The following is a 22,412-nucleotide window of genomic DNA, read 5'->3' as shown; positions in this document are numbered from 1 at the left end:
GGGCCTGATACACATACATATGAATAAAAGCAACAGCAGCCCCTAACATTCTTTCTATGTAGAGTAATTTCTGTGGCTGTATTCCAATAGGTTTGGGAATTCACAGGCAAAAACTGGACTAAGTCTACATAATTGCTTTATAGCTTGTTAAATAGCTCCTTTAGCTTCGATTTGTTGATTAGCATATAATTCATCTGCTTATGCTGTAATTAGCATGCCACAATGTTTACAGAGTTCGAGCAGCACTACAAAGCATGTACAGCCAATTAGTGAATACAAGACAGTGAGCTATTATGTAAGCATCATGCTACAATGTGCAAGAGGTCTTAGCGCATCATGTAAGCTTAATTGAATCTTCACCATATTCTAACTTGAATTCAGTATCTGAGGTTACCTGGATGTCACTAGGAGAACTTATCACCCTCTTTGTGGAGCCAAACTCTTTTACATAAAATTTTTGTAAATATATCTATAATCATGTCTGAGAATAAATTTTAGAATCTAGACACGGCTTATCAATTTGTATGTTTCTGCTCCTTCCACATCTTATGTATCTATAAATATCTTTATATAATTTTCTTCAAAATTCTTCTTGATCTTGTTTCACACTATGCTTAATTTGTTTGTCCAGCTTGTTTATTTCAGTTTTCAAAGTTGCAGTTCAACTTCTTTTCCATCTCTTATGTATTTTTTTCACGCAGCTTAATCAAGTATCTTGTTCTTATGGAAATATATCCTCCTGATGTTGTGTGACTAGATCCTGGTGTTAAACATTTTTTTTTTTTTTTTGCATTCAAACAATTGCTCTTACAAAACTTAGCACATCCCTTCTCCAAGTCTTCCACTGAACACATCACTATGATTAATTTTACACAGTAGCTGTTTTGCTTGCTTGTAATCTGTTATTAATCTTCTGTGCATTGGTTTAGATTTCAGTTTGGCAGAATTATCTAGCAACAAATTATCCCTTATAGCCCCATGATCATTGCACATCAACAGTGGCAAAACTTGATATGAAGTAACAATAATTTGTCCAGAAACACTAGCAATTTCTAGTATGTTCTGTTCTCTGGTAGTTTTTTTTTTTTACAATCTGAAGCAATTGTTGTTCGTGAACATACATTGTGAATATTTTCCTTATTAGAATCAATATTATTCCTGTCTGCTTTTTGTAAATTTAAGTCTCTAGCCACTATTATTCTTCCCTCCTGTGTTTCATGCAAGAAATATATGAATTCCTCTAGGGCATTAGCACTTCGCTTTGGTGGTCTTTACACTTCAATTGTCATATGTTCTACAGCTGTTTTTATTGCCACAGTTACACAATCTATAGTATTAGTGTTATCACTAAACATGTAATAATCACAGGTTTCATAACTATCTTCAATCCCTGTCATAATACCTCCACCTGATGTTTTGTTAGAATGTTTGCTACAGTAAAAAAAATATATACCCTGACAGAACCGGTTTCCAGTTATTGCTCTTTAACCATGTTTCACAAACAATAACAACATCAAACTTGTGGGAATGTAGTACATTTTCCAATTAAAAAAAAAAATTATTAATGTTCCTTGCATTAACAACCACCAGAGATGATTCAAATGTTGCAATATGTGAACTATTAAATTTTCAGTCTGGCAAAAATCTTGCCTTGTGTTTGTCAAATATTGCAAAATATCTGCTGCAGAAATGCTATCACTCCCTGCAATATGTGTGCTACATAACAAAGCAGTGTCCTTTTTAGTATTCTGTTTGCAGAATGGGTCTATATTATTTTGTCTAAAACTTAACTCATTACAGCCAAGTGCTCCTCCAGGTGTTTCTGCAGTTACCTCCTACTGCTCCTCCAGGCAGCAAATATTGCTTGTTCTTTTTGCATTAATAATCCCAAAACCATGCTACATAAAAGGAATCAGAATATTTTATTTTTAAGCATACATGATGCCAAACACAATTGTGTTGACATTTGACCTCTGCCAATGAGAATTTGATAAAACTGTAAGGTGATAACTTTATTTTTTAAAAGTTCAAGCCACACTGATTAGAAGTTAAAGGTACACACTCAAAAGAGCTCTACTGGAGGGAATGAGCTAATTGAGCAAATCATTACTCATTGAACTCAAATCAGGGAAAGCAAATGGTTGTTCTGGGCCAAACATTTCCAAGGGGAAAAAAAATAGCAGGCCAGCTAACGACCGGAACAAATACAACAAAATTTAAAACCCTACAAAGTGGGGGGATTCACCCCCCCCCCCAACTATATATATCAACTCCAAGACTGCACTAGAGTGGAGAAAAGGGCAAATCTCCAGTAATGACCAACCACATCCTTTCTTTTGGAAATTGTTTGCTGAAATGATTGTTCACTTAATTGAGGTTTCACTGAATAGGGTTTGATGATTAGCAGTTCATTCAATTAAGCATTTGACAAACTGATAAAAACTCTTGCAGAACAGATATTTATCTGTTTCTTTTTTCCTTCTTTTTTATTTGTTGTGAACTTATACCCAGGTTCGATGGTTAAAATCCATATAGGTTACTGCTGCAAGATAACAATGTTGAGGAAACATTACTTGTTTCAAAATGTGTCCTTATTTTTTTATTTTGCATGCTATTTGGCATTGTGCTACCTTGACAGGCAGCGGTCAGTAGCAGTGAATGGCAGGTAACTTTGTAAAGTAGAAACTAACAAATTCAATTTGGAATCCAATCTGTAGCACAATTGAGACTGACAATGGTGTGCTTTCCTCAGCACTTTGGACAGTATAACATGAAGAATTTCAAGCTGTCAGCTACCTGTTTCTGTGGCATAACAAATAACTGAGTTGAGCTTGAGGAACAGTACAGATGGTTTAGAGTTCAAAACCTGTTTATAGACCATTTTACTGATGGAGGTCATAATAAATATTGACACTCATTTGGCTGCATAGATAGGACATGGTGGAAAACTCGAGTAATCTCAATATTGTTAAGGACATGTGATATGTTGGAGGTAAAGTCTGAAACTTTGAAAGTTGTGATAAAAGAAGTAACATGACATATGATGACCATTCTTATATATGATGGATTATAATGACATATCTTCGAGGTAGTAAATCTGACTGACAGATATGTCATTTGAAATTATGTCACTATTAAGTGTGTATACAATGTCAAAAATGATAGTGCAGATGTTTCTTGTCCCCTTTGCCAGTACCATGGCATTACCTAAAGTCCTTCTGTTGTGAGACAGAAAAGATAGTAGTGATGTGGCAAGGAGATGCCAGAAGGCTGAATGTGTCATTGTAATGCACTACTAGCTCTGTTCATTTCTAAATATACACTTTGATTCATTTTATGTTCCTTCAAATTATCAAAAATATTGTTTAATTTTTTTATTCCTGCTTTACTGCTTTTTACAGCTTAAGGAAAAAGCTGGCTTGTCTTCAGTAGCACAAATAAGGCTGGTATCATTGCATGGCCATCAGTGCTCTGGATAGTAATGATTGCAGAGAGTGCACCTAACAGATGTCCAGTTCTATGGCACAAGGTGTAAATGAAGTCAGCTTAGAGTAAAAAGATAGGTTAGACAGGTTCTGAATCCTGCTTACAGATCATTTTACTGAGAGAGGGCATAATAAATATTGACAGTCATTTAGCTCTATGAATATGCAGCCGTTGGAAAATCAAACATTCTCAGTGATAAGAGCAATGTGTGATATGCATGACTTTAAATATGAACGGTAACTTCTTAATGTGTGATATGCATGACTTTAAATATGAACGGTAACTTCTTAATGTGTGATATGCATGACTTTAAATATGAACGGTAACTTCTTATTGTGTGATATGCATGACTTTAAATATGAATGGTAACTTCGCAATGTGTGATATGCATGACTTTAAATATGAACGGTAACTTCTTAATGTGTGATATGCATGACTTTAAATATGAACGGTAACTTCTTATTGTGTGATATGCTTGACTTTAAATATGAATGGTAACTTCGCACTGTGTGATATGCATGACTTTAAATATGAACGGTAACTTCGCAATGTGTGATATGCATGACTTTAAATATGAACGGTAACTTCGCAATGTGTGATATGCATGACTTTAAATATGAACGGTAACTTCTTATAATCTATCACAGAAATGAATTTACTGGTTGGACAAGATCATGTGAAGGGGATGACTGTGTCATTCTAAGGCACTTGTTACATATATCCTTTCATTGTTTAAACTTTCATTTAATTAATTCTCAATATGTGCACCTTTTTATGTTTTTTCTTTTTGTAATTTCCATCTGCATTTATGCACTTCAGGGCAGCATACAAGCAGGGTTCACTACTAAAGGAAAAAAAAGTGAAACATTTAGTTTAGATTACTGTCAATATTGCAAATGAACCTGGCATTGGTTCACAGCTGTCAACACTCCAAATAGTAATGACTGCATACAATGCACCTGTTATCTGTCCATCTCTGGAGCACAAGAAATGAGTACAGTGACTTTGGAGAAAACACAAATTTTCTGGGGGTTACAAGTCAATAGCAGGGATAGTTTTGATAATGATGTCAGATGCAAGGATAGACATACATTCTGGAAGATAAACTGCACACCATAAGTGTGGCAATAAATGCTGAATATGTTACCTATAGGCCTTGCGACTTGCTGTTATCAGTGTGTTGTATTGCTAAAATCATTTATACTTCTTGTTCATAACAACATTGGCTATGCATGATGTCAGAAATAGTTTCTAAAGTGTGACAGCAGATATTTAAGAACAGGATGAATGTTGAGTTATATATAAAATATGACATTACTTATCCACATAGCCTAAGTATCACTCATTGCAGTAAGACGGTGGCATTTCAAAGTATGTCAGCATGACTTGTATATGGGATGTCACAGATGAGATGATATTAGTTTCTCTGTGTCCCCTTTATGAGTAATTGCCATTACCTGCAACAGTCATGATGTGTAACACAAGTTATGATCTTGCAAGCCAATGTTGAAAGTATTATTCGTATTTAATGTTTACTTCGTACTTACGTATTATCGCAACCAGATTTTGCAATGTAGCGTACATTCCGCCATTTGTTTGAATTTTAGAAAATGCATTCTATTAAGGAAGGATGGCCTGTTTAAAAGTATGCTGGGATATCAATGGGGGATTTTTTAAATGTTTTATGTGTACAGTTTTTGGATAGGTGCGTAGTGTGCTGAAAAGAAGTTGAGCGTTACGTTGGTACGTGTATTTATACGCAATCTTTCAAAGGTGCTTTTCATTTGAGAGCTGTCATCAGAAGGTGCTGGTCATATGGGAGTTATCGAAGGATTTTGGAGATTTGAGAGCTATCATTGGAAGGTGTTCATATGGGAGTTATTGAAGGAGTTATCAAAGGACTTGGGGATCTTTAAAAGTGCTTTTCACTTTGGAGGTATCGTTGGAAGGTGGTGTTCATTTTGGAGCTATCAAAGGAGTTTGGAAACTATCGTTGTAACTTCATTTGTTTGGAAAGGATTTTTGGATATATCATTGGGGCAATCAATGGTGTTTTTGGACTTTGGGAGCAATCACTGGAACTTTGTTTGGTTGAAAAGGACTTTTGGATTTATCGTTGGGGCAGTCAATGGTATTTTTTAATTTGGAGTTATCGAAGGACTTTGGGAGCTATCGTTGGAACTTCGTTTGGTTGAAAAGGACTTTTGGATTTATCATTGGGGCAGTCAATGGCATTTTTTAATTTGGAGTTATCGAAGGACTTTGGGAGCTATCGTTGGAACTTTGTTTGGTTGAAAAGGACTTTTGGAGCTATTGTTGGGGCAATCGAAGGAGCTTTTGGTTTGGGATTTATCGCTGGATGTGTTACACATATGGAGATTTATTTTTCAGCTGTATTTTCGTTTATTCAATTCTTGGATTATGTAAATGCTTTCATTAAAAGAAGAAGAAAATGAAGACAAGGTAAGTGATTGAGGAAAAGTATTTAATGGTTAAACTGTATTCATTGAATGGTACATATGCAATGTAATGTAAGTAAATTCAGAGTACTGCTTTGCTTCTTTCTTCGTCGTTATGTATATTTGAATGTCATTCATTTTCATAGCTGTTAGGGATCTACTGTTTAATATTGTTAATTGTGGATTCTTCAGTTGCTGTTATATTGGTTGTCGGTGTAGATAGTTCTAAAGATGTGGATTGTTGACTGGGTGTTGTTTTGTTTTTTACTGTTGAGAGCTTAGAAGTAGTTGGTTGGTTAATTGCTGTGGTACTTGTTGGTATGGATTTTCTGTTTTTTTTTTGTGGAGGAAAGCTGTTAGTGATGGCTTTTAATAGTTCTTCAAAGCAGTCTTTTGAATTTGATAGTTGTGTTTCGTGCCACATATATTCAACAAGATAGGAAAGTAGACAGTGACGTGCAGTTCCTCATTGTTTCTTGTTTCTCCACTTTACTGAGCCCCACATTCTTTTTATATGTTGTGTATACACCCCAGTGTCCGGGTCAACAAAATTGTAGCTGTGATTAACTTTGTCATGGCTGAAGCCAGCTTCTTCTAGTTGTTTTGTTTGGTATGCTTTTCAGGCATCTGAGTATATAATGCTGCCTTCTTTGATGCTTTTTTGTATTTGGTCAAACAATGTAGAGGCACTTCCATCAGGCACTTTTACTATAAACGTTTCTTTCATTTCCCTACAGATCCCTCCGAAAATCCACTGTTGAGGTAGGATATGACCGCTGTTATTTTTCTGACGAGTAAATAAACTTTCATCGATTTCCACTATATGCCCTGGCCCTTCAATCTTTTTCTTCTCTTGTTTTTCCAACTCTATGGTACATACATCCCTTAAATAATTACTACAGTCGATTACTGTTTTGTCAGCCATATCCAATTCTTCCTGACAGAAATTAATGCTAGTTAACTGCTTACATCAACAGTATATAAAACGAACAGCAGTTATAAAAGAAATTCTACTTCCTTCACAAAAGTTACCTTCCCAAACTTCTATATGCTGGTAGCATTTAGCAGTGTTGCATTTCCAAAATATTTGTTTTCCATAGCATAATTTAATTTCATGTCCTGAACTGCATTCCTTAAATCTGTGTATAATTCCATACTGTTGAAATAACTGAATTGCCTCCTTATCTGTCTTAGGTAAATCCCACAATTGCATTTTTAACAAAACTATGACTACAGCAATCTACTTAGACGGTTAATAACTATATGCCTTTTCAATAATCTGTTGACTAGAGCTTTGACAACTTTTGTATAGCACGAGAAATGGAACACATACAGAGATGCATTACTGCCATGCACAAAAAAGCGGTAAAAAAGGGTCAAGCTATTTTAAAATGTTCTTTCTCTATGTTTTCAAGTTTAAATAGTACTATAAATTAAAAATATTATAGAAAATATGTTATTTAGTTTTAATACCGTTAATTCAGTTTTTTTAAGGGAAACACAAGCGAATAGCATTAGCGTGAAAATCTGATTGCGATATTACATAAGTACCGTTTACTTTAATTACAATTTCATATCATTTGTTACTTTGTTGCATTTTGCATTTAGGTTTCACTATTGAAGGAAAGATGTGAAACATTTAATTTGGTCTGCCTCCTGCAGAGCAAACATAACTGGCAACAGAGTACAGACATCAGCACTCTAGATAATACTTACTGAATAAATTCCACCTCTCAGAAAATTATCCCTGTGGCACAAGGTATAAGTGAAGTGAATTGAAAGAAAATAAGACAGGTGATTCAGAGTTTAAATCCAGTTAATTATTAATTGTACAGATGAAGGTCGGAATGCATATTTATATACAATTTTCTAGAGCACTGTGTTGTGTAAAATTCAAATATTGTCAGTATTGCTAACAGCCTGTGCACTGTCTGTCCAATTTGACATTATTTGTTATTAACTATAATTCTGACAATGTGTTCCACAAAGTACATTTCTGATGTTGCAAGGGAATGTAGGAAGGATGATTGTGGCACGTGAATGCACTTCTTGTTCTGGTCAGTGCTAGATATATCCATTGACTGAATTAATTTTACTGTCAGCATTTCACTATCATATTTTTTCTATTGTATTTTGCATTTATGCTCTGCTCAGCAGCAGGAAAATGCATTTCACTGCCTAAGAAAAAAAGTGAGAATATAATTTGGGCCGCCATCTGTAGTGCAACCATGCTTGGCAACAGTGTGCATTCATCTCCACTCTGGACAGCAGTAGGAGGAGAAATATCAGCTGTCATGTAATGGCCTCTATAGAACAAGGTCTAAGTGCAGTGAGCTTAAGTAAGGAGCACAGATGTTTTAGGGTTCAAATCCACCTATTGGATATTTTTACAAAGGCTGTCAGAATCCCATTTCTGACAGCATTTTGATTAGAAATGTAAGCCTAAATACAAATAAGAATGATAAATATGTTTGTGCAAGCAATGTATCAGTAATGCTTGCATAACTAAACTTTTCTGTTTAGCACATATCATTAATGCTTCACATATAACCCCAAGATAATGAGTAAAATTTCTTAAACAAGACAATGAGCATATTTAATTTAAAATGCATTTGGATATGAATGACAGACACAATAGTTTTACTATAATTATTATGGCACGTCACATATCCAAACTATTTGTTTAGGACAGCATGTCTTATGAAGTATGTATGTTAAATACTCCAACCTATATTAGTCATATCATGCAATTCCATCCATCTGAAATATATTTACAACACAAATACAATGTTTTACATAGGAATTCCCAGAATTACTTAAAGTCAGACACATATAGACCATTCTTAAGTATATCTCTATTCATTCTGAAATTAGTATATCTGAAATTACCATGCTCAAAAGACAGTTTTGCAGAATCAATGATAATTAAAAAGCTATGTTTCAATTTTTGCATTATTTTTCCTAAAGATTTGATTCTCAGTTGGTACAACACAATTTTAACAGTGTGCATGTTCCAACATCAAAATATCTCACAATTCTTCCTATTTGCTCTTCCAAACACCACTGATCATGAGCCAAGCCATAAAGCATTTCGTTGTTAAACGTTGGAACATGTGTGTCAATAGCCTGAGCATCACAAATGGCAAATCTCACTTCCATGATTCATATCTTTATTGCTATTTGATCTAAGCAGTGCCACTGCATCTGCTATGAAATTCATATGCTTGCAATTGCACAAATGTGGTTTACAATGATGTACATCCTTGTGCATAAGCTGTTACATGCAAGATCTGAATGGGTGGCAGTTCAGATATATATTGTTAGCTTGACTTCTGAAGGCATGGCTGTGGATGGAGAGAATGGTGTTAAATGTAAAGCATAAAGGTGTGGTGCTGAGCAGTCCAGAATTTATGTGGCAGTGCTCATGAACTGCTATAGCTGTAGGCTGCTGTAGTGGGATTATACCTAGTCTAAGTATAAGGCTGGGGCTTGGAATACCTTGGCCAAAGGAGTCCCCAGTGCAAATGGCATTCCATACACTGGAGCACAATGCGGTCACCATGACAGTAGTAGAAAAAGAGCAATCAGGACCCCCTAAGCTGACAGGAGGATGAATTTAAAACTGCAGGCAAAGCTCATTTGTATGAGACTACTGATATGTTAATAGTCAATGATATAAAATGCATTAGACAGACAAGACAGTTATTTATTATACTTTCATATGTGTTCTTTTCTTTTTATCTACTGTACAGCTGCAATGGCAATGGCAGCAAACTATGAGGTGCACCAGGAGTGACTAAATCACCTCAGAGAGGCATAGGGTAAGTCTGTCTCAGGTTCAAATGCAAACCAGATAAGTGTTTCCATTCCCTCACTCCCTAGCATCTTGAGCAGACATACCACAACCTTGATATCAAACATGTGTGTCCTTTCCAAAAGCTGTTCCGCCTTGTATTAGGCAATAAGAACACCAAATTAACTGTGTGTGGGTTCAATACCTCAAAACAACAATTACGTTTTATTACAGGACAGCATTTCTGAAATATTAACAGCAATAAGTAATTCAGTAATGGTAAGTGCAACTATTACATGTGAATGCATGTATCCTATAAGGCATATTGAAATAGACTGCTATTTCTTATATCTTAGTAGTGATAATTGTTTATTTTATGATGCATTAATACCTTCACATCCTACGTGGATGTTGCAAAGGTATATATAGTCATTTATTGTATTTGATTATGTATTAAGAAAATAAATATATTGAAAAAATAAAATAACATGACTTGACATGGATGTAATTTTCTCTATTTTTGTCTTCCAACCCACTCTTTTAGATTATTTTATTATTTCTTAAAATTCTGTTGTCCGAATACCTTGCTGTTGATAACAAAATGACCAACAGGACAGAGTGGTAGACTGACAACTGCAGCTCAGTGATGGTGAAGGATATAAAGGAGAGAAGCCTCAGTGTCCTAATCAGGGTTGAAATGGTCCTGTGTCACATTGCTAAATTGATGCTACATCCAGCACTGACCCAGGCAAGTGACACAGGTGACAATGATAATATTTGTGGGTGAGTACCAGATTGCCTCTGTTCTCAAGCTGGATAAGGATGCACCTACTATGTTCCCTACCTGATGCTAATCATACTGTCTCCAAACCTTTTGTCCCCTTACCTCTCTGTCTGTCTGGTATGTATGAGCCTGCTTCCTAACTTACCTTATCAACCTGACACTGACATTCTGAAGCACGTACCCCAACATTCCTCTCTGTCTGTAGAAAAATGCAGAAAATTGCCATAAAAAAAAAGAAAAAAAAAGAAAGCATCAACCCCATACATAGCTCTCCATTTCACCTGTATGTCTTCTTGACATCCTTGATTTGGTCAAATTGGATATGCAACATTTTTCAGTTGTTGTCATCTATGCCTGTTGTGATGGCTCTCCAAAGTTATGAAATTCTTTGTACATTTCTACTTTTATGTGATGGAGAAGTGGATAGCTATGGTGCTGTCCCAATAATATCCTGCAAACTCCTGTATTATTTCCCGTGTCCTACCATCTGCTTGCTCCCCATTTCCATCAGTATCTTATCAACCCTTTATCATGTGTTTAATCTGGTCAAAAAATAGGATCACACACAACACGTATGTCCAGAAATGGCCCATGTAAAAGCCTTCACTTTTTATCCTCAGAATTTCCAGATATTTTGGCTAAGCTCACCCATGCTGTGTGACAGGGAATGCTGTTCAACTTCCTAGATCAAAAGCTGAAGATTTTAATTTCAGCTGCAGTACTCCATTTACTTTTTAAAACAAATGTGTTTAATTCCATGCATTATGGGAATACAGAGTAAGGGCTGAACTGTAGAACAGTTAATGTAACAGTTCTTCACTGGAAGTTCCTAGCTGGTGTGTTAAGATAATTCCCCTGTTTGTTATGTGTTTGATTACAGCTGTAGGCCAAATTATTGTTTCATGATATTTTCTATTGTTATCATATAGTTAACTACAAACATCTGTCTTTCTCTCCATTTATAACATTTCATTAACATACCATTTGAATAGTGCAGCAAGACATCATTTGAAAAAAAACATTGCAACCTTGACAGGAACACTCTTGGGAAACTTGTGTGTGGCTGTGGGGGTATAGTGACAGGCAGTAACATTTCGATGTCAAAGAAGCTGTTATTCTGCAGTACAATGTCCTATGTAAAAAGTGCCTGTTTATCTTCTTAATGCACATTGTGCAAGCATGAGGCAAGACAAATGAGAAATCATCCTGGAATGAAGTGGCAGGAATGGGTGATTAATAATCCACTATTTTCTAACTATGATTGTCAAGTGAGCATGTGTTGAAGCACATCTGTCCTCAATCAGCTTCCACATTGGAGAAACATTTTAAATTGCTAGATGACTCCACCATGCATTTATCCCACCTTTCACTTTCCCTACAATACAATGATGTACATTCATTCTAATGTAGGCTCTCATACTATGGAATTCAGACTTCTCTTTTGGCACTTGTGGTTAATACAGTGATTTCTAGAATGTGTAACTAAATGGGTAGGTGGTTAGAATACAGCAGTGACTTCCATGTCTATGTAGAGCCCTTAATACATTGGAATACTTTCAGTCATACTTGCAATGTGTAGCATTCCACTCAAGTGACATGTTTTGCCTAAAACCATCATCCAACATGAATGTATTGAGTTTTAACTATAGCAGTGTTTCTACAATGAAGTGGTAGTGTCATCCCCACAGAAATGGTGTATGTCTCATTTGTAGTCAGACTTCTACTGTGGCACTTTAATGCAATGACCTGTATATTATGTAACTAGATAGGTAGGATGTTCGAATCTCCCAGTGGAAAACTTGTCTGTGTGGAGCTATAGAGCCAGGTAGACATAACTTCCAGTTGATACCAATCCACTTCCACAGGAGTAATCCTTTAGACAGGTAGATTAGTCCCCCATCCACTTATCCCACTTTTCATAACATCTTCTTTGCAACATACTAATCGTCAAGTGAGCATGTCTTCAAACACAACTGTGCTCAATGACCATCCACTCTGGGGAAACATTTTAAACTGCTAGATGACTCCCTCATCCTCTAATCCCAACTTTCACAGCCACATCTTCTCTGCAACTCACTGATGAGGTAATTCTTTATGAAGTGCACTCTTATGCATTGGAAGTCAGACTTTTTCTCTGGCACTTGTGAATAATTCCTTTCTCTCTAAAACGTGTAACCAGACACCTAAGATGTTCAGCAGTAATTACCTTCTGAGACTGGTGTGTGTGTGTGTGTGTGTGTGTGTGTGTGTGTGTGTGTGTGTGTGTGTGTGTGTGTGTGTGTGTGTGTGTCTGTAAATTAATTTGGCATTGGTTTATACATATATGTGGCAACATTTACATCCATGAATGGTTGTCATTTTAACTCAAACATCTCCTTAGCAATATACTACTTATGCCATCTCTTCATAGATGCTGTATACCACACTTGTACTCAGAATTCTTATGTGGTGCTAGCTGCTGATACTGGGCTCTATAGACTATGTAACTAGATGGGTCGGTATTTCAAGTCCTTCCTTGCTTAAATAGTGTGACTGCGATTACTGTCATGTACATTTGGATATCCGCGGTGGTGCAGCAGTAGCATTGTTGCCTCACAGCAAGAGGTTCTCCTGTTCGATTCTCTGCTGGAGTGCGGGGAGTGCCTTCTGTGTGGAGTCTGCATGTCCTCCCCGCGGTTGGGTGGGCGTTCGAAAGACATGCGTAAATGGGCGTGCCTTCATTGAAGGTTGAACATCCAGCTGGTACCTCTGCGTTTGTCAAAATCTACTGCCAATCATTAGCGGACTGGAGGTCCGCTGTGGCAACCCCTAACCGAGAAAAGCCGAAAAACAACAACAACAACAACATTTGGCTACTTCGCAACCACTTTTATGTAGAATTCCACTTATGTGATATATTTACAGTATTACAATGTTACACTTGCAAATCCTAGCATCCCCAGGGAAAATAACTTTTTGGGAACACAGTGATTACATGACGCAAAATACATGCAGTCGCAGCGCGCTAACAATATTAAATATTATTCAAAATGGGTTAATAAGTACGGATTCAATGGAAAATTAGAAAAATCATCACTTATCAAACTTGTCAAACAACTCAAAACCGATTCCAAAGGTCGGGTAAAAAGGCAACGTAAATTAGGAATTCCTCAGGCACACAGGTGGATTGAGGAAGTAAACCGGAGGGAACAAAAGAACAAAAATTCAAAAGCAATGTTTTTAGACAAGGAGGACAATAACTTAGTAATAGCATCAGCCCCTTCACCTCCCTTACCGGAATATGAAGCAAGCGAAAAGGTTAGTCCACCCCCACGATATCCTGTAGTCAATGAAGATAGAGGCATTATGAAAATAAAACTGTATATTAGAGATCCCATCAAGACCAGGTCTCGAACAAAGGCAGGTAACTCAAATGAAGGCATTGAGTTATCGCAAATGGTTAAAAATTCACGATCTATAAGTGAAGGAGAAGAAATTTGTCCATTTATAGAAGTACCCAACCCTCAGGCAGGTCAGGACAATCAGGACCCAATTATTTTAGTGTAGAGACCTTGGACTCCAGAAGACATCCGGAAAGCCACTGAGGGAATTCCCCATCCAAAGGTTAATTTTAGAAAATTCTCAGAAGAGTTACAAGGAATGAGGCTGAGTTATAACTTAAATGGAGAAGAGGTCGAAAAAGTAGTTAGACAAATTGTAGGGCCAGCTTGGCATATGATTAGTGGGAACTGGAATCCCCATGACGCTGCACAAAGACCCCTCCCACATAGCAGCGCAGAATTAGACACCAGAGTAAAAGGTCTTACAGACCGTATCTCTGAAAAATGGAAACCTAGGGCAGACTGGACTTGCATTAATTAATGCATCCAACAAGAAGGTGAAACTATTGACCGGTATTATGCCAGACTATTAGAATGTTTTAATAACCACTGTGGAATGCAGGTTCCTGAAGATCAAACACAAGATTCCCCATATGAACAGCAGTTAATGAATGCATTTTTAAAGGGCAGTATTGCACCTATAAGCAGTCTTATTACAAAACACATGGTAGATCATTGTACAAGCAGGTTACAGTCATTACTTGAATATGCTAGGCATGCCGAAAGGCATTTTAATAGCAAAAAGAAAAAGAAAGCTCAAATATTTTCTGTAGAAGATGGAGCAGACGTTTATGTAGTACAGTCCGGGAAAAAGGGCAAGAAAAATGCACAGGGAAACAAACAATCTGATCAACGATCATAGGACTCTGAAGGGCAAACTAAAAGGGGTGAATGTTTTAAATGCGGTAAAAAGGGACACTTGGGAAAGGATTGCAGGTAAAATAAGAAGGCAACAACGGAAGACAAGGAGGGTGAGGACTGACTATATGGTAGTCAGGAATCACTAGAAGCGGCTAGCAAAGAATGGACAAATGAGAATGTGATAGAGGGAGTAGAGGAAGTGCATGAAGTTAGTGACAATGAAGAAGATGAAATATTAGACCTAGTTTTATTGAGCTTGGAGCTCTATTTAGCAGACACAAAATCAGAAGTTACACTCTTGGTAGAAGGGAAGTCAAATTCTTGTGTGACTCAGGGGCATCATGAACCCTGATACATCCCTCCAAACTACCTGAAAACACAGAGACACCTAATTAAATACAGATTAAAGCAGCTAATGGACAGCTGTATCGGGAGCCTCTCTCCTGTAACATTGCAATAACTGATCCAGTTTCAGGATTGACAAAAAAAAGCAAAATTGTTGTTTCTGCAAAATGCCCAGTAAACCTCTTGGGCAGAGACCTCATGCAGCTATTGGATATAGCAGTAGTCCCAACCATGCAGGGAATGGAAGCACAGCGACAAATTGATACTTTTGCAGTGCAATCGGAGGGTGAAATGTTTTATTGGTACAGCCAGGGCTTGGTTATGACTGGTCCAGGGACTGTAACTGAAGAGTTAATGAATGTAGCCATCAGCAAGTTCCCCTCCCTTGACATTGATAAGCAACACCTGTTGCACTGTACCCTGTATTATTGTAACACACCAGGACCTGATAAGGAATATGAGCAAGAATTGTTTAAGAATCATGAAAATAAATTGATATTGCATAACCTGTACTGGGACACAGAAGAGAACAGTGTAGCCAGCTGTTCATTGCCCCAGGAGTTCTTTGCACTTTATAAATCTAATCGATTACCACATGTTAGCTTAACCAAAAACAGAAATATAGAATGGGCAGACCTAGGAGAAAAAGTCACGAGATGGGAGAAACAGACAGAACTAGAACTATCAGAACAGGGAATACAAATACAGAAGTTGAATTGGATAACTCAGACCAACCCAGCTGTGCACTTACAGTCTGGTGAGGGCAGCTGATTGACACTCCTGTTAAAAGAGGAAGAAAATGCCTTGCAAAATATACCAGAGACTCTCTGGTCAACAGGAAAGTCAGATGTAGGACTTATTCGTACAGCAGGACAAGTTACTATCACGCCAAAGTCAGCATTTAGACCACAAAAGAGACAGTATCCCTTAAGAAAAGATGCAGAGGCAGGGATAAAGCCTGTTATAGCAGCCTTACTTGAAGGAGGGATACTAATAGAATCTCCCGATTCATCATGTAACACACCCTTATTTTCAGTCAAAAAAGCAAATGGAGAATGGTGTATGGTCCAATATTTACAAGCTGTAAATGATGCAGTAATACAAAGGGCACCAACGGTGCCAGACCCACACACCCTGTTGAATGATTTAAAACCTCAACAGAAGTATTTTTTTGTGGTAGACATCAGCAATGCATTCTTTTTGATACCGATACACCCTGATAGCCAGTATTGGTTTGCATTTACATTCCAGGGGAAAAGGCATACATATACACGACTACCACAGGGATATTGTGAAAGTCCAACAATATTCTCACAAGAAATGGCAAGCAACTTGGTGGGATTCACCCCACCAAGAGGCAGTCAGATTTTACTTTATGTTGATGACATCTTGCTGGCAGCCCCCACCCAGCAGGAATGTAGAGAAGATACCATAGCACTTTTACAATTCTTAGCCGCTGAAGGACATAAGGTAAATAAAAGTAAACTGCAGCTTTGGAAAAAACAAGTTAAATACCTGGGTTATGTAATATCCAAGGAAGGCAGAACATTAGATGAGGACAGAAAGATAGCAATTTTGCAAGCACCAAAACCCACTACCAAGAAGGAAATGATGTCCTTCCTGGGTACAACTAATTTTTGCCGGAGCTGGATTCCAAACTATGCTTTGGAATCTGCACCTCTGACTGACCTTATATATAAGAAGCCTATGGCAGCACAATATTTATTGCAATGGACACCAGAAGCAGAATTTGCTTTCTGCAAACTGAAGCAGTTAATAGCATCCTCATTAGTTCTGGGATTACCAAACTATCATAAACGTTTTTTCCAAACTGTAGATTGTAAGTAGGGTTACATGACATCAGTATTAACACAGCAGCATGGGGATAAGCAACGCCCCATTGCTTACTATTCATCACAACTAGACCGAGTGGCATGAACCTTACCCCACTGTCTACAAGCAGTAGTTGCAGCTGCAATGTCGGTACAGGCTTCGGCCTCAGTAGTCTTATTCCACCCTCTCACTCTGAGAGTACCTCATGCAGTCGCGATTATTTTACTACAAGAAAAGGTGGGATATCTTTCCCCTGATAGGCATCTTTCCTGTATGACTATATTGTTGAGCCAACCTCATATGACAATTGAATGATACATGACTTTAAACCCTTCTACTCTGCTCCCGACCCCTGCAGATTGCACACCGCACCACTGCCTGCAGGTGATTGAGCAAAAGACACTACCTAGAAAAGATCTCACGGATGTCCCCTTGGATGATGCCGAGGTGACATACTATGTGGATGGCTCGTGCAAAAGGGGTCCTGCAGGACAGAACCTAGTAGGATATGCAGTAGTTTCTGATACTGAGATTATAGAAGCAAAACCTTTACCACACAACTTATCTGCACAGGCAGCAGAATTGATTGCCTTGACATGGGCATGTACCTTAGCAAAGGGTAAATGCGTAAACATTTTTACTGATAGCCAGTACGCTTTTTCTACTGTACATGTTTTTGCGCAACAGTGGAAAAACCGGGGAATGATAACATCTACTGGCAAACCTATAAATCATGCACAGTTTATCTTAGATCTTTTAGAATCTATTCAATTACCTCAGAAAGTAGCCATTTGTAAATGCACAGCTCACACCAAGCAACAAGATAGGATTTCAAAAGGTAATGCGAGAGCTGATACAGCTGCAAAACAAGCAGCCACAGAAGTATTTCATTTAAATGAGGAATTACAACCCTCTGAGATTTTAGACTTAGATATGTTAAAAACAATGCAGACACTCACTACACAAGCTGAAAAACAACGATGGGTAAAACAAGGAGCAATTCTTGAAAAGGGGCTATACATCTCTAGAGAAGGGAAACCGATACTACCATCTAATTTGTTTAGATATGCAGCTTTGTTGAGCCATGGGCAGTGCCATGTCTCAACAGAGGGGACGGTACAGCTGGTGAACCAGGTGTTCACAACATACAGATTTACAAACTACTCTAAAAAATTTTGTTTGATGTGTCAAATTTGTAACAAACATCATGCACAAGGGGCGTTAAAGCCCAAGCAAGGGAGTTTCCCTACACCACCATATCCATTTCACACTATCTGTATGGATTTCATAGAATTGAACACATGTGAAAATAAGAAGTATTGTCTTGTCATTGTAGATATGTTTTCCAGATGGGTGGAAGCCTTTCCAACCAAAAATCCAGATGCAGCCACGGTGGCAAAAGTACTTGTCAAAGAAATCATCCCTAGATTCAGCATTCCGGAAAGGATCTACAGTGACAATGGTACACATTTTGTAAACCAAACCATACAGCAGTTAAGTAAGCATTTTGGTATTTCTTTAAAAAATCATTGTGCATACCATTCACAATCTGCAGGGCTAGTTGAAAGGCATAATGGTATATTAAAAAACAAATTGAAAAAGTTGATAGCTGAGACAGGAAAAAATTGGATATACTGTTTACCCCTGGCATTGTTGAGCATGAGAACTGTCCCTACAGCAAAAGGATTGACTCCTTTTGAAAAATTATTTGGAAGGGCTTACTACACACCCCAGTGGAAACTTCTCATGTCATCAGACCAGGAAGCTGATTTTACACTGGCTGAATATATGAAGAAAGTCATGAATTCTAAACATCTGTTGCAGTCAAATTCTGTTTCAGATAGAAAGCAAACCGAGAAATCAGAAGTGGCAGTAGTGACACCCAGGGACTGGGTGTGGATAAAAGTTATCAAGAAGAAGAACTGGTTATTGCCAAGGTGGGAAGGTCCCTACCAGGTGCTTCTTTTGACACCCACTGCAGTCAAGATAGCAGAGTGAGCTTCGTGGATCCACCTGACACAATGCAAACTTGTTAAGAACTTTGAACTGGACAAAAATCTTACCTCTCCATCGGGGCACTCAGCACAAAAATTCTGGGTACAAAGGGGGGTCAGATCAATAGGACTGATCCGTCTTAACCCCAGTGAAGAAACCATCGGTGCTGAAGGTCCTATTAGGGCAGAGAGTAAGAACACATGTCTGAAATAAAGATGACAGGATCCAGTAAGCTCCAGATGTACCTATTCGGAAGAGTCGGAGAAAACAGGAATGCAGAACAACCGTTTCCTCGGAAGTATTGCATAACCATCCTGTTGACTGTACTAGTGACAATAATCTTTTTGTTGTGGCCATTCCTTTTTTCAGTCACACAAACTGGACTGAACAAGCATGCAGAGTTGTACGCAGAGTGGCACCCAAACTTCAACACTTACCAGGCAATCAAATACGTGTATGCTGAGACCTTCAATGTTTTGAATTGCTGGATTTGCACAGCTTTGCCAACAGCATACGGGGGGTCATTGTTAACTTCAGTCCCCCTAGGAGCCAACAAGACCTGGGAAAACTTAGTCTATGATACATCAGATGTCACATCACTAGATAAAGTAGCATTGCACTTGTCTGTTTGACAGAAGGGGACTGTGTGTTTTTACAAAAATGATACAGTTCAGGTGGGTTGGAGCAATTGCAATGTGACTGTTCCTTATAGATGCTACAATAAGACTGATAACACAGGGTACTATTGTAACATGAGCTATGATTCATTTGTTGAACTGATGCATAGGACAACTGATGAAGTAAAACATAATGCTGACCTTTATAAACAACTGTCAATGATAGACAAAAAAAATGTTTCATCCAGAGCCAGGATATAATAAAGTTACTACCAAAATAGAAGACTGTTATTTTGTATGTGGTAGGAAAGCATACAAGTGGTTACCGGAGAATTGGTCCGGCATTTGTTATTTGGGGTACCTGGTTCCGGCCATATGACACACAGCAGTTTTACCTCAAGGGAAATTTGAAATGTTCAATGAGAAATCAAGAAGCCTGTCAATCCAGTGGGGCAAATCAATGCGGGTTGGAAAAACCATCATGCTGTGAGCTTAGGGAAAAATGGACTGTCACATATGGACTTGGGTGATACCATCATCTCATGGGCAGGTGTATTGCCAGCATATGGAGCAAAGAAATCAATCTGGGAACTGAGAAAATTGTCTAAACTTCTATAAATAATGAGTAATGCAACCTTTCCCACCCTAGAATTGGTGACTGATGAACTGACTGCCATGAGAACAGTAGTGCTTCAAAACCGCATGGCTCTCGACTTCACCCTAGTGGTGAGAGGAGGTACGTGTGCTTTAATCCACTAGGAGTGCTGTTCGTATATTCCTGACCACAAACACGAGATAGGCAATCATCTTGAGGTAATTCAGCAGGTGTCAGCCATGACCAAACCAGGACCAAATCCATTGATGGACTTTTTCCAGAGATTGTTTGGGGGGTGGGCAGTATCCTGATGAACATCCTGATTGCCATCTGTGTAGGAATGATCCTACTGGAGGTATGTGTGTGCTGCTGCATCCCCTACATGAAAAGACTGATTAAAGACTTTATAGGCATGTCAGTTTCAGAAACCTTATACCAAGGTGCTGAACTTGAAGAATTGTTAAAAATCTGAAAATGCTTTCATAAGTTTAAACTGAATGACTCTCTTAACTGCAAATCCTGAGTAGGAAGAGGTTAGGGGAAGAAAAACTGTTTATGCTTATCTTGAAAGTAGAATAAAAGTATTAAAAGGGTGAAAATGTTAAAAATATGTACTAGTAATATGCATGCTTAGTGCATTTAGTGTATTTGAGATTTAAAAGGGTTAATACATTTATTCTGTTCACACTGCATGAATCTGCACAGCCATTAAAAACTTAACAAGAAGCATTCTGTTTCTGCTAATGTCAGCAAATAACAAGAAGTAATTCATTTCTGCTAGTGTCATGAAATTTAACAAAGGGATATTGATTTCTGCTTATGCCATGAGAAAACATGCAGCTGCTAGAAGCTATTGATAAAGAAAACAATAGATGCTTGAAAGTTTAAATCGTAGTCAGCATTACTTGTACCAAAGCTAGAAATGTACCTTGAATCTAGGTAAAATGTAACACATGTATTAGAATAGTACAATAGAAGAATTGAAATGCTGAAATGGACTGACATAAACCCAAGGCCAGGTTGTTTTTCTCAAAATGATTTGCAGAATGACAGATATTTTTAACTTGGTCAGCAATAAGTCTAACAATATTTTCTGTAGAACATACAGAAAGCTGTGTCTAACTACATCAGCAATAGAATGTAACATTTTCTATGTGACAGGAAGAGAACTGTATAAGTATAACCTACTAGTCATTAATCATTTAGACAAACCCAGTGCATACATGCTTTGTCTCCTTGCTGCAAGTAATAAAGGGTGCCTTGCTTGAACCTAACGTGAATTGGTCTTTGAAGTTTTTTCCTTTGACACTGTATGTTGCTGCCTTACTACACTACAGGCAGACATATCCCCTGCATGGTGTAATGACATGAAATACTGACATATCTCACAATTGTGGTGACACTTCTACTGTAGTGCAGTCACTCTCTACAATACCACACATTTTCTGTAGCCAAATGCTGAGGTGTACAAAATCCACATTCAGAGACTGTTCTATTGTGTGGCCTTATATTGTAATGTATGAATGACATACACCACAGTTATAATGTGTACATTTGCAGTGGAATAGGCCTCCCACATCTCTTTTATCTGGAAGAGATTGTTTGCAGCACAATCATGCAGTGTAATGACTTTGCATCGGTTGGGTGTCAGAATAGTGTTGACTTCCACTGTGGTGCTTATGTTCCCTGTGCATTCATCAGTCAATAAAACTTACATAGCTTGCTGTTCAATTCCAGAAAAGGGCAACATTGTAGGAATATGCTGACTTTACACAAAAAACATTCTATCTAGTTATTCGTATCCATTTTGTTATGTTGGACAATGATATATAATCACATATTATGATTGCATGATAGTGGAATAGCTATTTGAGGCATGTAGTGCTGTGACTGTTACTGTGACATGTGAATTGAGTACTGGCTGATACAGCATACCTACACAGATAGAATGTAGTTCAATCCTAGGACAGTGGAAGCACTACATGATAGAAATAGCTTCCGTGGCAAAGAAGCATTGATATTGTACTGTCCACTCTTGCGCTGACAGTAGCATATGTAGTTCTTTGTCAGCATTCTGATAAAATCATATTATTCAGATTATATTCATAACACTTTTCTTACTTCACACATTGATTTTAGTTATTTGTGACAACCTCCATCAATATCTCTTATGGCATACACAGACAGTCTGTAGAGACCCTAGTATCACAGGCAGGGGTTTGAACCTGGTAACATCTGTCTGTCAGATAACTGTGTCAGACAGC

Source organism: Protopterus annectens, chromosome 2.part0 (genome assembly GCF_019279795.1).
Source record: "Protopterus annectens isolate FY-2018-M chromosome 2.part0, PAN1.0, whole genome shotgun sequence".
In the NCBI taxonomy this organism is placed as follows: Eukaryota; Metazoa; Chordata; order Ceratodontiformes; family Protopteridae; genus Protopterus; species Protopterus annectens.
Note: the sequence above shows the minus strand (reverse complement) of the source record.